This window comes from Triticum urartu, chromosome 5A (genome assembly GCF_056163025.1).
Source record: "Triticum urartu cultivar PI428250 chromosome 5A, HENAU_Tu73, whole genome shotgun sequence".
NCBI lineage: Eukaryota > Viridiplantae > Streptophyta > Magnoliopsida > Poales > Poaceae > Triticum > Triticum urartu.
This window is the reverse complement of record NC_141877.1, coordinates 504,995,390-505,011,338: the sequence shown is the minus strand read 5'-3', so window position 1 is coordinate 505,011,338 and position 15,949 is coordinate 504,995,390. Positions and strand designations below refer to the sequence as shown.

General features: G+C 46.7%; 2 pseudogenes; both read left to right on the top strand.

Moving 5' to 3' along the window:
- The first annotated feature begins 5,508 nt into the window (after positions 1-5,508).
- On the top strand, positions 5,509-8,225 carry LOC147972284 (uncharacterized; annotated as a pseudogene).
- A 3,633-nt stretch (positions 8,226-11,858) lies between these two features.
- LOC147972283 (putative F-box/LRR-repeat protein At4g15060) lies at positions 11,859-13,717 on the top strand (annotated as a pseudogene).
- Positions 13,718-15,949: the final 2,232 nt, after the last annotated feature.

Genomic DNA, 15,949 nt, shown 5'->3' with positions numbered 1-15,949 from the left:
GTAACTATTACCCCGTGATTTTCAATCATAGTATTACTATTCCATATCACTAGTAATCTCACCAATGCAACATGTTTGAATTTGTTATGCATTTAGAGCCACAGTTACCTGCAAACAGAATCACCAAGAATAAAGAGCATCAAATGAAAGGAGGGACAATTTCCCATGCCACTCCGGTAGGTTGGATTCACTGTCGGACATGGCGGACGGGGGAGGACGAAGTGGATTTGAGGGAGAGGTCGAGTGAGTACGGAGTGGGTTTGACTAGGGTTTGCTCATCGGTCGTCATATATTTGTGGGGGCTGGAGTGGGGTCATTGCGGGCTATAGCGGGCCAGGCTAACGTGACGGGCGTGCCCGAACGCCCTCATTTACGCCTCATATTTGGGCTGGATATGAGGGGTGCCGGTTAGTCTGGACGTTTGAGGCGCCCGTCTGGTTCAATTTTTCATAACCGGTCAGTGACCGAACGAGCCGCCCGGGCGTTTGAGAAAAATTTGAGGCGCCCACCTGTAGATGCTCTTATCGAATGGCAGGGCAGATGCGCTAGTTTGCTGCGGTCGGGTCAGGCAGCGGTGGAATACGGGATCATTGCAGCGCCATATTCCACGTCTGATGACTCTTTGTTCAACGACAGCTCGCCGATGCGATGGTCACATATTGAAATCCATCGCTCGCGCAACCGGACCAAGTCAATGTGAATGTACTATGTCGATGGATTCATGACACATTGCATCTATATCTGGCTATTGCTTCCGGCGGTAAGTCATTGCAATTGCCTCTAAACTTGCAAAATATTACCTACCAATGCCACCTATAAGTGATAAAAAGGGTTTCGCACGGGCGAATCCAACACCTAGGCCGACCCATACAGTAGGGACCTCCTATACTGCCCTCTGCGCGCCGAGAGAAGATGCAGCATGCCCGTTTGGGCCGGCCCATGTATGGGTGATCTATTTTTAAAATTACGATTTTCTTTTTTATTATTCTTTTCCATTTTTGTTTTTTTACTTTATATAATTTGGGACTTCAAAAATGTTCTGAAAGTTTTTTAAAAAAGAAGAATGTTGGAATAAAATATTTAATAAATCATAAATGTTTGTGGATTCAAAAATGTTCATGATTTTGTAAAAAACATTTGCTTATTCAAAAAAAGTTAGAAATATTAAAAAATATGTTTGGAAATAAAAAATATTCATGATTTTTTTAAATTTTCATGTATTAAAAAAATGTTAATGACATTCAACAAGTTTTTGCCAATTCAAAAAATGTTCATGAATGAAAAAATATCCTAAATATTCAAAAACTGTCCATGACTTACAAAATAATTTATTCATTCAGAAAATGTTCGTTGATTCAAAGCATGATCATGCATTTCAAAATATGTTCATTAAATCAAAAAAAGTTTGTTACATCAAAAAATGTTCATGAATTTTAAAATTGGTCCACCAATTTCTAAAAAAAATGTTCAGCGATTGAAGAAAATTGTTACAACTCACGGACCCTTTTGCTACAGAGAGAGAGAGAGAGAGAGAGAGAGAGAGAGCGCTTTAGGCAGCGCCGGGACCCAAGACTGGTATTCGATTTGTGGCCGGAATCTATGCATACGTGCAGTCCAATCCAAACATGGAAATGATAGATGTATGCGTGTGTGCGTGTCAGGGGTGTAAAGTAAAAAATTCATATGTTGTAATGCACAATTTGTTTCCATGTTCCTAATAATTTATTAAATTGACTTGGCATGCATGCATACTGTCATCATGTATGACACATGGTCATCCTACATTAACCTTCATGTAGTTTCATGATGGCCCCATGTTTATTACTAGATGATACCCCACTCGTTGTGGTGGGAATATGTTGCAATTTTCAATAAGATTTGGTCGTATGAAACATTTGGATTTCTTATGCAAAATTTTATGTATTGAATCAATACAAATGTAACTATTTGTATATCAACTGTAAGTTATTTATGAAACGATTGTAAGATTACCTCGGGTGAAGAATAACTTATTCTGCAATGTGAGTAATGAATAGTATTATATATATAATAAATATTAAAAGTACATATTATATATTATATTTGATTATTGTAAAGTTGCAAAATATTTATTGAATATAGGTAGATTAATAAGAAACAACTAATAATGAAAGAAAAATCTCATGCATGGTGTGTTGGCTCTTTGAGGATGTGGCATGTGTGCATATTAAGATAATAGAGCCAGTGGGGATGAACTATTTAAGTAGATATATATGATTTGTTCATCTTCCACGCCGAGGTAATTAAGCTATAAAAGAATGACATGTATATTCTCACTATTTTGTAAACTCCTACACGGAGAAGCAGGCCCAACGGAAGGCCCAACTCTATGATGACTCAGCATGGCAGAGCCCTTTCTTCCTTGAAACCGTTTCTGCCTTATTTTATATACATATACACTAGGTAATTGCTCGTGCGTTGCAACGGGAACATAAATGTTCTAGTGGCTCGGTCCTAAACATGTCAAACATATACCTTATCCTCGTGTGTTTTACTAAATAGCACCCTGTCTAGAAACATTAGCCTGATAGGAAATATGGGAGGTAATCAGAGATGTATTGCTCATTTTTTATACACAATAGTTAAACATTTACCCGCGAGCAAATATGGACCATAATGAGAGGCACATCTCTCACTTATACACACAATAGTTACAATAGTCGGCGATAAAACCCTCATATTTCGGAACATTTTCCTTCGATGGAAACGCAGGTAGGCCTCCTTTGGGAGGCAGAAGCATTTCAATGATTCGTTTTCTTTCCAACCACATATCCAAGTGTGACACATACTTTCATTACTTCAATTCTTTGAGCTGTTTGTAAATTGTGAGGCCTAATCCCATTCCACTGCCCATTAATTAACACATTGTTTGTAGTAGCAACCGATCATTGTGCAAATATATTTCCATTTATTTGATATAAAACACTAAAAGAAAACCCGGGCCATGTAGTTTCCATTTAAACAAAGTTGTGCTTTTGTCCAGATCTCAAGATGATGAATCAAACTTTAGAGAGTCCATGCATCAACAGTCTGGAATGCATGAAAACCTGGACAATGTATACCTTGAACTATCTCAATGGCTTGAGCTTGTACTCCCAAGTCCCAACTGTTTCACCATCTAAATCTGGTCAACATTATCAGCATGATCAGCCTTTACTCTTTACTTTCTCATGTGCAACATCATCATGAGTACGATCTTAGATGATAAACAGTGTCCACTACTTTTGGCTGTTTATTGTGTGAATCCTCAATCGGAGTCACGTGCTCTCGGTGCCTTTTCTTGCACAAACTAAAACTTCAAAAAGTGAATAGAATCTAATGAAGTAATTAGGATAGAAAATTCCTAGTAGCAATTGAATAATGCCCAACAATCTAAAATCATTCACTTACGAAGAAAGAGGGAAGAGAACAAAGGGGAAACCATCATATCCGGATGTGGCATACTCGGCTCCTTCCTGTCTTATCACCATCTTCGTTCATGTTCTTTTCTGGTTGATTTTCTCAGCAGCGGCCAGGCACAGGAAGCTCTGTTCAAGAAAGAACCTTTGTGAGGCCAAATAACCAACAAAATTCTTGTTTACACAGACATAATAAAATATAAATGATGAACTATACAATAATATCTTAGTGATCATGCAATAAGCTGGTCCCAAATCTAAAACTTCCGCTCACATAAAAAATACAGGAAACAATATGCATATATGATTTTACGTCTTAATGATTATTTTGAGAAACTCGTAATATATATTTGGATGGCTCCACTACAAAAGTATGAAATTCTTCACGTTGAAAACATAACACAAAAAAAGGGAATGACGAATCTCTTTGAGACATATATCAACAAAAGGAGAAAAGATTATCTCAGTGACCAATCGAAATCGTTGAAAGTTCAACAGACCAGTCCTTGAGCAAATGTGTACCCGCAAAGGAAATTTTTCTCGAGTGCACACTTAACTCTTTTGTGTCGCATGTAAACAACATCAAATTACATTAGATAAACATGGTGTATATGCATGTGTGGTAGGTGGCCCTAACAGAAATCACGAGAAAGACAATGAGTAATGAGAACTTCTCTTTTGTAATGGCCTGAGTGGTGGTTATGCATATAATGAAAACAATGTTCAGAGAAAGGTATCACGTACACAGAGACATGTAGCTGGAGAATTACAGGCCCTCAATCAAAAAGCTAAATGTCAGTAAAACGTATTATGTGGACTGAAGGCATCACGTACACCATGAGACATATAGCTAGAGAATCATAGATTATCTGAATGAAAAAATCAAATGCCTGTCAAATAGATTGAGCGCTTTGCATGGCATACGTACTGCTGTCCCTCCTTGTCTCTATCCGCTCACGACAAAGGCGAAGCCTGCCGGCGGCTCCAGGCAGCGGTGCCGTCTCTTTAGCCGGGAAGGGATACTCCCTGATTTGGAGCCGTAGCGAGGTGGTGGTTACCTGGGGACGCGCAGCTCCCCGCCATAATAGTCTTCATCGATCACGCCGGGCTCGTCATTTGGGGTTACAGGCGACAAACCAATCACGCAGTCCTCAATGCTGAACGCCCCAACCTCGCATGGATCCTGTGCTCGGAGGCGACCTCACGATGAAGGCCTTTCTGTGGACGAAGGGGCAGTCACGGGCCTCATTGCCAGCTTTCCCGCCGGACGTGACGTGTAGTGAGCTCCGATGATCAGCCTGGCGGAGGTCATCATCCAGTTCGTCACCGTCGTTGATGAACTATCACGCGAGTTGCTGGGAGGTATTCCATCTTATGGGCGCACGCTGACGCTGCGGCCACCGCCGAGCCAGCATGTATGCGACAAGCGAAGCGGGCGTCATGTGGAGACTGGAGTAGCCACGGCCAAGGGCAGCGCGCCGATCGCATGCTAGTGTCGACGCTGATCTGGAAGACCTCAAGATCCTGGTGGACATCAGGCGTGTCGCCGACGCCATCGTCGGCCCAGACTGATTCCTCCCATCGTTGCAGAGAGAGGACGAAAGAGAGAGAGAGGTGATTCTCAGTCTCAGCCGGCCGTACCGTTCGCCCATTCGGACACCAGGCTCCTCCCGCCTGTAGCCGCCGCCGCGACGCTGCTAAAGAATAGAGAAAGGGTGAGACAGGAAATAAATAAATGCGATTACGGTGATCGGTTCCCAAATATGGTACTACTCCCTCCATTACAGTTTATTAGGCGCAACTCAGAGGGCTCTGGGACCTAGGTGCTTTCTAATTGGAAGGAAAAACGGAGCCAGTTAGCTGTAGATGCGCCTAATTAAATGTAAAATTGACGCATAGTACTCCCCGTCCATTAAACTGATTGCATGCACCGGTTTCCTTCTTTTCCCCCTGGCGTTTCCTACTCTGCATGCACTGGACCGAGTACTTTCCTTCCGCATGCATTTCTTCCGCGCGCGATTTCTACGCCGCGAGTTTCCTTTCGCGCGCGATTCCGCGCCTGATTTTCCTTCTGCGCCGCGCGCCGCGCGCGAGTTTCCTTCTTGGCCGCCTGATTTTCCTTCTACGCCGCGCGCAGTATAAGTAGCTATGGCGATGGATGTTCACGAACAGACGGCGCTCATCTTCGGCTTCCTCCTCTTGGCCTCCTCGGTCCAATGGCACGGACGCAGCAAGATGAATCAGATCGCCGGCTTCCTCCTCTTGGCCTCCGTGGGCTGTCTAGGGTTGCTTTCCAACCGAGAGCGCAGCCGCCCGGAGGACTTCCTCCTCTTGGTCTCACCGGACGAGCGAGAGTTCCATCCATCTCCATCGGCACGGCTGGGTTCGACCATCTTCCTCCTCCAACGACTTTGCCTCGACGGCGCGTCGGCCTCGCACGACCATCTCGCCCTCCGGCACCTAACGAGGCCGGTTCGTCGAACTGGAGTGGCTCCGTCGGCAGGGAAGGTACAGACAGCGGCGGCGGGGCCGGGATCGCAAGTTCTACGTTCGTGGGCTTCACGTTTGGCAGCGGCGGGATCTCGTTTGGCGGTGGCGGCGGGATCTCGTTCGTCGGCGGGGCAGGTACAGGCAGCGGTGGCGAGTCACTAGGCTTCACGTTCAGTGCAGCCAGCACAGAAGGTAAACACTAATGTTCTACCAGCTCCTATGTTCGTCGGCGGGGCAGGTACGGCGCGTCGTACTGTGTTTGCGTTTAGTGCACTAGTGCATGCGTTTAGTACCAGCTCCATGCACTAGTGCATGCGTTTAGTACCAGCTCCAAGCACTAGTGCAGGTACGGCGCGTCATCCTGTGTTCATGTGTTCGTCGGCGTTGCCAAAACTGCAATGTTTTAAAACTGCAGATCGTTACCAAAACTGCAGTGTTTGCTGCAGGAGTACTAAAACTGTTGTGTTCTAAAGCTGTTCTCTTCTCACGTTTGTGTTCTAAAGGAACTGGTGGACACAATGGTTTGGATGTGATGAACGGAGAGAACGCAACTGGTTCGGGCATTGGCTATCGAGGAAGTGGATACAACCCAAATTTTGCCCATGCCGACGAATACCCTCCTAGTCAAGAGGCTGTACAAACCCAAAAACAACCAATCGATTTGAGTAAGCATATTTACAGCATGTTTTGTTTCCATATTTTTTGTTTATCTAATTATTTTTCCTACGAATCTAGATGTTCTGTCGAACAAGGAGACAAGAAGACAGTACAATACAGATGACAAGCGTCACATATATGCTGAGATCATTAAACGTAATGGTACGGGTATAAGGTTGAAGCATGGTGTTTCTAAAGCTGTTGCACTAGCTTGTGATTGTCCTAGGAGGATAGTGCAAAGGGTATGGCGGGAGGCTAAAAAAGGTGGCGGCATTACTGGGGTCAAAAACAATCGGAAGCTCAAATCAGGAAGGAAGAGGATTAATTTCGACATAGATGCATTGGAGGCCATCCCACCTGGAGAGAGAACAACATTAGAACAAGTTGCTGGACATTTGAACTTGTCAACTACCACTATTTGGCGGAGGTGAGCGTTATACTATCAGATTGTTGTCAATTTTCTACATGTCAACATTCTTTTATTATATGGAGGTGAGTGTTATCAACGAGATATTTTTGATATTTTGTTGTAGGTTGAAGATGAAGGAAATTAGACGAATAACAAGTGAATTGAAGCCTTCTTTGACTGCTGCAAACGAAAGGGCTCGTGTGGAGTATGCTCTTATGCATCTTGAGCGAAGTAGCCTAACATCCCAAGGCGGTATTAATCCCACATTTAGGGCTGATATGGATGTGGTTCATATAGATGAGAAATGGTTTTATCGCACGCGGAAGACCCAGAACATGTATTTGAGTCATAGAGAGGAGGCACCACACCGGGAATGTAAACATAAAAACCACATTCAAAAAATTATGTTCTTGTCCGCAATGGCTAGACCAAGGTATGATGCTCAAGGCAATTGTGTATTTGATGGCAAGATTGGGGTTTGGGCTTACACAGAGTGGGTGCAAGCAAAAAAGAAGAGTCAAAATAGGTTGGTACTTGTTCTTGTTACTACTCCTACTTTCTGCTAAATTTTTATATGCACATTATTTACTTGTTCTTTATTTCTATATTCTTAGGTTGAGGGGAGCATGGGAGTTGAAGCCCTGCGATAAAGTGGACAGGGAGAAAAGTCGGGAGTACTTAGTGAAATACGTACTGCCGGCTATAAAGGAAAAGTGGCCTGAGAGTGATAGATGGAACACCATCTACGTACAGCAGGACAATGCTAGGACTCATATAAAACCAGATGATCCACTTTTTTTGCAGGAAGCTGCAAGGGGTGGTTGGGATATTAGGATGATATACCAACCACCTAATTCTCCTGACACAAACATATTAGATCTTGGTTGGTTTGCCTCAATTCAAGCAATGTTCCATAAAAAGATGCCCAAGACTCTACCCGAGATTTTCGCAAAGGTCTTGCACCGATTTGAGTATTTTATGTTATTTGTTCAAGATATCTACTCCCATAGGTTAATGTTATGAACTGATTGAGTTTTTTAATTTTATGTGTAATAGGTTAATCAATCCCTTGCTGAGTACCCCCATCAAAAGCTTAATAGGATCTGGTTGAGTCATCAAGCGTGTATGAGAGAGATCATCAAGCACAAGGGTTCTATGCACTATGCAGTTCCTCACTTGAAGAAAAAAGCACTAGAGAGACAAGGATGTCTCCCTGTTCGTTTGACAGTTGACAGAGAATATGTTGAGCAGGCAATTGAGCACTTGAACTCAACATGAGATGTAATGGCAGATTTTCAGTAGCACTTGAACTCAACATGAGATGTAATGGCAGATTTTCAGTAGCACTTGAACTCAACATGAGATAATACTCCTACTAGTGTTGCGAATGTACTGTTTTGAACTCAACATGAGATAATACTCCTATATGCAAGGGGCGGCCATCAGGTTCATAGATCATGCAGTAGCTTTTTTTTTGCGCAAATCCTATGGTATACTTCATTGCTATTCCCCTTGATTACTTTGTGAATAATCCGCAGGTTCACTCATACACTTTTACATATTCTATCACCAAGATAAGCTCATAATAAGATTATATAAAACCATATTCGTACTCACTTTCTTACATAAACTTGAAGCATATAAAACCATTACAACTCACTTTATTTTCATCATCCGGCGAATCTAAACTTGACTATCCGGCACATTATGCGCTTTCTTTTCGTCCTCTAGATAGATAGATGGGTTGCGACGGCACCTTATGCATACCCCTTCTTTGTTTATCGCCACCGTAGTCGCACAATCTTTGCACCAAAAGTTGTCACACAGGCAAGGATTTCCGCAAGCCTCGCAAGAACGCAAATCTTTTGGTACCGGGAGTCTACATCCTAAGCAAAGGAATATGGAAGGCTCACCGCGGATGCCACACTTGAGGCACAAAGCCGGATGAATGCACACCTCGCAAGTTGATGTCGGGTTGGAGTAGGTTCTGTGTGACACATCTTGCACGAGGTTAGCGGTGCGGACGTACCTAGCCGAAATCCTTGCATCTGTAGCGTCGACATTGGTTGCACGATCCACTCTATGAAAAAGATCCTGGATGTTTTTATCAACCCTCTGAAATTCATCCTCTAGTTCTTGTACTTGGCCTTGCGTGATCTCCACATCGCCATCCACCTCGACATGGACGGCATCCACCTCGCCCTCCACCTCTCCTTCTCCATGGACGCCCTCCACCTCTCCTTCTCCATGGACGCCCTCCATCTCTCCTTCTCCATGAACCTCAACTTCCTTCTCCATTTGGCTTCCACCTCGCTGGTTCAAGGAATAGCAAAGCAAATGGCTCTTCTTTTATACACCAAGGAATGGGGATGCGGTGTGAAAAGGAGATCAAAAGCTGCTGCATGCAAATCCTTCTCCATTCACACCTCAACAAAAACTGACGTGTTCCCACTTGCATGCAGAATTGGAAGGAGAAAGGAAAGAGAGCACCGCATGCACCAAACGCCACAATTAATTCTGTGATTAATGAAACACGCCTTAAATCTCTCCTATTCTGAAAAATCAAGGATTTGGAGATGCGCCCAACAAACAAAAATGGAGGGAGTACCTTTTTCTCAGTTTACAGGGCGTGCACGTACCCCTAGATCCTCAATTTGACCAACCTAATACAAGTCATATATTACAAAAAATATACCAACATAAACTTTGGAGTTTCTACTTTTAAAAGGTATAATTTTTGTGTTATATAGTTTATATTAGGATGATAAAATTGGCAACCTAGGTATACGCGCAAGACTAGTAAACTAAAACGGAGGTAGTAATTGAATCAACTCTTATATCTATCAACGCACGAGGAAAGGGGCGGGGATAGGGCGTCGTAGGACGTGCGTGGGTGGCAAACGAAGTTGGACGAAGGCGAGGTGGGGCACCGAGGGACTCCCCGATTTGTATGAAGCGAAACGCGAGGAATGAAAGCCTGGGATTGCGCCTGACTTTTTTCCCATTGGTTGATTGTGTTTCCTTTTATTAGGGGCGACGAAGGCGAGGGATCACTTGTTGACGGAAGGTTGGACAAAAGAATTGACGTAAGAGGGGAGAGGGAACCTTACGTTTTTTTTAGATAGTAGAGATAACAACAACACTGAACAGACCTTAGAGCTAGCCTACCAACTTGCCTAGGACCAACCAACGACACCAAAACTCCACGGAAACGCCGCCAGGAGGGTGACGGCGCTAAGTGTCGTCTCTGCCGAGTTTGAGAACAGGCAAGGGTTTTCACCCAAAGCCCTGACACATGAACAAGACCCACGACTATGCCTTCAGGAAAGAAACGACACCCACGGGCGCTGCAGTCGCCGGCACTAAGCGTGAAGCTTTCGCTCGAGAACTCTCTAATACCACCAGGAGGCGCCCTGCCATCCCCGTAGCGAGAGTCAGGCCAACCCCGCCAAATCCTAACACGAACGGAGCATCCAAGAGCCTTCCACCTGTACACCCATGCCGCCAACACGGCCAAGAGGTGTAGGCACCATTGTCACCATGATGCCTGCCGGAAAGCTCACCATGGATCATGCCATCTAGGATCTCCACCCCGGCATCCTCTGACAACACAACACAAATGCCAAAACATGAGGCCGCCTCTCCAACCAAGCCTCAAACCTCCACCTCGACCTGCATAGAGAAGGAAGACATGCACAGGAGAGCAACCAGCCCGCGGCCGGGGGCCCAAGTCAAACCCCTGCAATGGCGGCTACCGCAGCGGAGACCTTTCTTTATTTTCAGGAGTTCAACCGGGCGGAGCCCTTTCTTTATTTTCAGGAGTTTTTACAGCCACTTAAATTTGTATTGCGGGTCGACTGCCTGAAAATCGAGGGTGTTTACTGCAATACTTTATAAGGACGAGCAGAAGCAATAATTACATTCCTCTTGGCTTCTATTGTATCTTCTCGGTGGAATGCCGCTAGAACGATAAATGATGTTTTCAACTAGCATAAACTATTACAGTGACACAATATATGTGTGCCTGAATCCAGAAAAAACTCTTGGGTGTATCTAGGCCACATCTAGATGTGCTCTAGTTATTGCACATCTAAGTGAGTGAATCAAGCATAAAGAAAAAAAAGAAAAAAGAGAAAGAAAATATTCACACGAATCTCAATGTAAGATCAATGACATATGACTTAGATATACAATACTTATGGCACATCTAGATGTGTTTTAGCAAAACTCCAGCCGATCTATATTAATGTTAATCAATGAATATTCCTTGAAATAAGTTTACTAAATTTATTTAGTTTTAAAATTGGCTATCTTTCCCTCTCATCTGAAAGGGTCTGATTTAGTTTTCATCGTTTATTTAATTAAGAGGGTGTATTAAAGCAGAACACATTCTATAAAGGTATTTTTTGGATTGCTTACCACATGGAAAAAAGTATTTTTTGTAATAGTTTTGTACCATAGTCAATTCCATGTATTAATAGATTTGTATCATAAGAAGATTTTTTGATAGATAAAATAGTAAATCTAGACATGCTTTAAGTATTGCCCATCTAAGTCCTACATCATGATTCTACGCTAAGATTCATTCAAACATTTTCTTTTGCCTTGTATCAGTTTCTTTCTAGTTTGATTGTGTTATCTAGATGTGCAATAATTAGGACACGTCTACACAGAGCCATAGTAAATTTGAATTGAGACCTATTTCAAGACGGATTTAAACTTACCTTCTACTCCGAGTTTGTATCCTATACGTACTCGACCTCGAGGCTAATAATCAATACAACATACTTATCTCGTTTTGCACACATATCTGAAATTCTAGATACAAACAAGCGGCAAGTTGGGGCTAGGCGCACGCGCTCGCCATGAAGAAGCGCCTGGCAAACGGGACCATAAAGTGCGATTCGCCGGGAGTCGATCGGCTTGGTGGCCTTCCCGACGACGTGCTCGGGCGCATCCTGGGCTTCCTACCCACCCCGCTGGCCGTGCGCGCGACCCAGCTATCGCGGCGTTGGCGGCGGCTGTGGCCGGCGCACGTGCTCGCCCTCAACCTGTCCGTCCAGGACTGCAAGAACTGTGGCGTGGGGGTCCGGTTCCCCGACCTCTGCGCGCGTGCCCTCGCGCGGTTCCCGATGTTCTCCATCCCCTCCATCTCCCTCGAGTTTTGCACGCGCGACCAGATCGGTGTCGGCAAGGCCAAAGCATGGTACGCCGAGGCCATGGAGCGCGCGGCGGGGTCCGTGAGCGTCACAGTGCTATGGGGGGCATTCCCGCTGGCTCTCCCGCGGTTCACGCGGGCGGAGGCCCTGTCCCTGACGCTGACCCACAGAATCGATCTGGAGCTCCCGGCGGCCGGGGAAGATCCGGCGCACTTTGGCAGGCTGACGGAGCTGGTCCTCGCCACGTTGCGGCTGCCCGCCGGCACGCCTCCGTTGCACGAGTTCCTGTCGTCGTCCTGCCCGCGGCTGCGGACGCTGCGTGAGAGGCGGCGAGGCCGTGCGCGCGCTGGTCCTCCGCTCCGACGCCCTCGTGGCGCTCGACCTCAACAACGTGGACGGCATGGAGAGGCTGGACGTGGCGGCCCCCAACCTGCGGTCGCTGAGCGTGCGCTCCTGCTTCCGTTTCCCAATGAGCGGCGACGAAGACACCGAGGTGGTCGTCTCGGCGCCGAGGATGGAGTCCATCTGCTGGTACCGCAGCTACCCGAAGCGGCTCAGCACTCCCGACGGCAGCCTGGCGCGCGTCCGCCGGCTCTCCGGCCTCAAGCTCGCGACGCTGGGCCGGAGCGACAGGTTCGACTTCCCTTACACGATGCAGCTGCTGCAGGCCTGCTCCCTCACCACCCAACACCTGGAGCTCGACCTGGTGCTGCCGGACGAGATGACCCTCGACAACTGGCTAGGCCCGGAGGAGCGTGGCTCGTGCGAGGACCTGATGAGATACGTCCCGCCATTGCCTCGTGTCACCGTGCTCTCGCTCAAGGTTCGGTGGGGGGTTGGTGGCGACGTCGGGCCGTGCCTGGCCTCCCTCCTGTCGCGTGCCCCGAGCGTGGCAACGATTTACGTGGAACCAGACCCGTACTGTCTCGCCGTCTTGGTACGTGCGCGCGCATCAATATGTTATAGTAAAATTTTCTAAATATATTGTTTTTTATTGTCAAAATCCCAAAACTATAAGCTTGAAATTGAAATTTTCACTGCTGCACCAATATTTCAATGATATAGGGTTTTCGCCGCTAGATACTCCCTATGTAAACACTCTTATATTTCTTTAAAGAGAGAGTATTTATTATAAAAATTTAATATGGTATATGAATATGCCATATACTATATACTATATGCATGATTTGTGATATTCTTTCCATCTCGTGCAGAGGGGCGCAGTCGTACCGCGAGGAGAGTGCCGGTGGGGTCGTTGCGCGGACGAAAGGAGTAGCGGTAGCCCGCTGGGCTCTCTTCGAGAGATCGTTGTCCACGGGCTCAGGGGAACGGACGGCGAGGAGTGCACCCTCGTCAAGGTTCTGCTTGGCACCATCCCGCCGTCGATCGAGAGGATATCTCTCGGGTTTCACGACGCTACAGCCGCGTCGGTCATTGACGAGATCGCAGCCGAGTTGCGAGCGCACTTCCCTACGGCGACTGCTGGGTGTTGGACCAGGAGGGCTTGCCCGACCACGCTCGAATGGACCAAACGCAAGCTAACTCCACGAGAACGGAAGCGATAAGACATGACTGAATTTTGAAGGCGTGCCGTGCGAAGGCATAATCAGAAATTGTTAGCTGATAGGAGTACCACTTCATAGGCAAAAGGTGGCCCGACTTTTTGATGAGATAGAGGAGACTTCGTGGACCCTGTTGAGTATTATTATTATTATTATGAAAACATAGCGTATGATTTATTTCACCTTGCCTTGTACTCCAAGACGACCTTGTACTCCTATATATATATATATATGCTCATGAGGCTCAAGCAATACATGAACGATTTCACCAACCCCTCTCTCCCTTCTAATATGGTATCAGCCTAACCCCGATCCAAACCCTAGCCGTCTCCCTCTGCTTCCGCTCCACGCGCCGTCCCCGGGGCGGTTGGCCTCCATGACTGTCGTGGGGGGCCGTGCCGCCCGTACCTAGTATCGTGGTTCTAAGCCTGACAGTAGAATAGGGAGGTAGGGATGTAGAGGCAAGATCCTAGCTACGGTGAGATTGTGCACGCAAGATGTACGAGTTCAGGCCCTTCGCGGAGGAAGTAACATCCCTACGTCTCGGTGCCCGAAGGCTTGGTCGATTGGATTATGCGTGAAGTTACAGGGGGTGCGAACCCTTGTCCCAGAGGAGAGGGTGGCTTATATAGAGTGCACCAGGACCCCAGCCATCCTCCGTTACATAGGGTTCAATGTACATAAAGATGAGGCGTTACTGGCAACGCCAGTAATAAAGTTATATAACTGATCATTAATGCTGCGGAGTGAATGCCTGACCGTTGCTATCTGGAGTGACTTTAGACCTTCTATACTCCGAGTGGTTCTTGTACGGTCGAGTGACGATATACTAGTCGAATGGAATTGGGATATCCGAGTGGAGACATTGGTCAAGTGGACGTGTACTCCGGTGATTCCAGTCGGTAGAATTCGTTGTCCTTTGATTGTCTTTGACTGTAGGGCAGTGTCCTTGGGAGGGGTGCTTAGATCAGGTCTATTGCCCTACCCTAGGTACACGACATCGTCATTAGCCCCCGAATGGTTCTGGGTTCGAGCGGAAAATGGAGTTGAAGATGGTTCCGACCCAATCTTCATGCCGCAGGAGCATTTTACTGGATTGGTGAACCATGCAACAGCTTCGAATACATTTTCAGTCGCCTTGAGCCATTCAGAGATTGTCGAGTGATGTTTTGCTGATAAGTTTTGACTGCTGGTGTTGTATACAATCTTCAGCATGATTGACTGCTCTGTCGTTTCCGGATCTCGCGGGATTCAAAATTTGGGGAAGCGCGTGAGGCGGAGAGGGCCGTGGTAATCGAAGCGGATTAGGCCGGGCGCCTCGATCCCCGCGCCACCTTTTTCGCCACGTACTATGCGCGCGCCTGTTGCGGGATTTGAAAGGATCGTCTGGGTCCCCCAGTCAGTCACTCGGGGAATGGGGCCATATAAGGTGTCGGAGCCGATGCTTTCGCACTGTGCGTCCCATTCTCCCCCTTCTTCCTCTGCTCCTCATTACTTCCGCCTCTGCTCTCGGCACCTCCGCCCAGCGCGAGCTCGATCCGCTGCAATGGGGAAGGACAAGACCGCTGCTCTGGAGAAGGCGATGGCGAAAGCGAAGGGGAAGAAGACGAGTCGGGGCGGGTCGTCGTCGAGATCTGCTCTGCCTCCCGGCTGGATTCAGGGCGACTGGATCCGATCGATGATCCTGAAAGAAGATATGGAGGATCTGGTTGACGGGGGGTTGATCGCCCACGAGTCTTGGCGGCTTCTGGGAGACGAGACCGAGCCGCGACCGTAAGAGGGTGAGTGCGTCCTTCTTGCGACCCATGTCGACCGCGGCTTTTCTTTGCCTCCCCATCCTTTCTTCTGGGGTTTTTTGAATTTCTTTGGAGCCCAACTTCATCACTTTTCTCCCAACACCATCACATACCTTGCCGCGTACGTGTCCATGTGTGAAAACTTTCTGGGTTGTCGACCACACTGGGCCTCTTTAAACACATTTTCACCTGCCGTTCTCAGTCGGTTAAAAAGGCCAATCCGAGTGATGAGAGGACACACGTGATCCAGATGTGTGGGGTTTAGGGATCCAGATGAGGAACAAAAGCACTTTCCCTTCTATGATTCTTCCCGAGTCTGTCAAGGGGTGGCAATCGACTTGGTTCTATTGTAAGGATCAACCGACCCCAGGTCAGTCGACTGGTCTTCCCCCGTTTTCCACAGAGCGAGTCAAGAAGCCTTCTCCCTTGAGAGTGACTC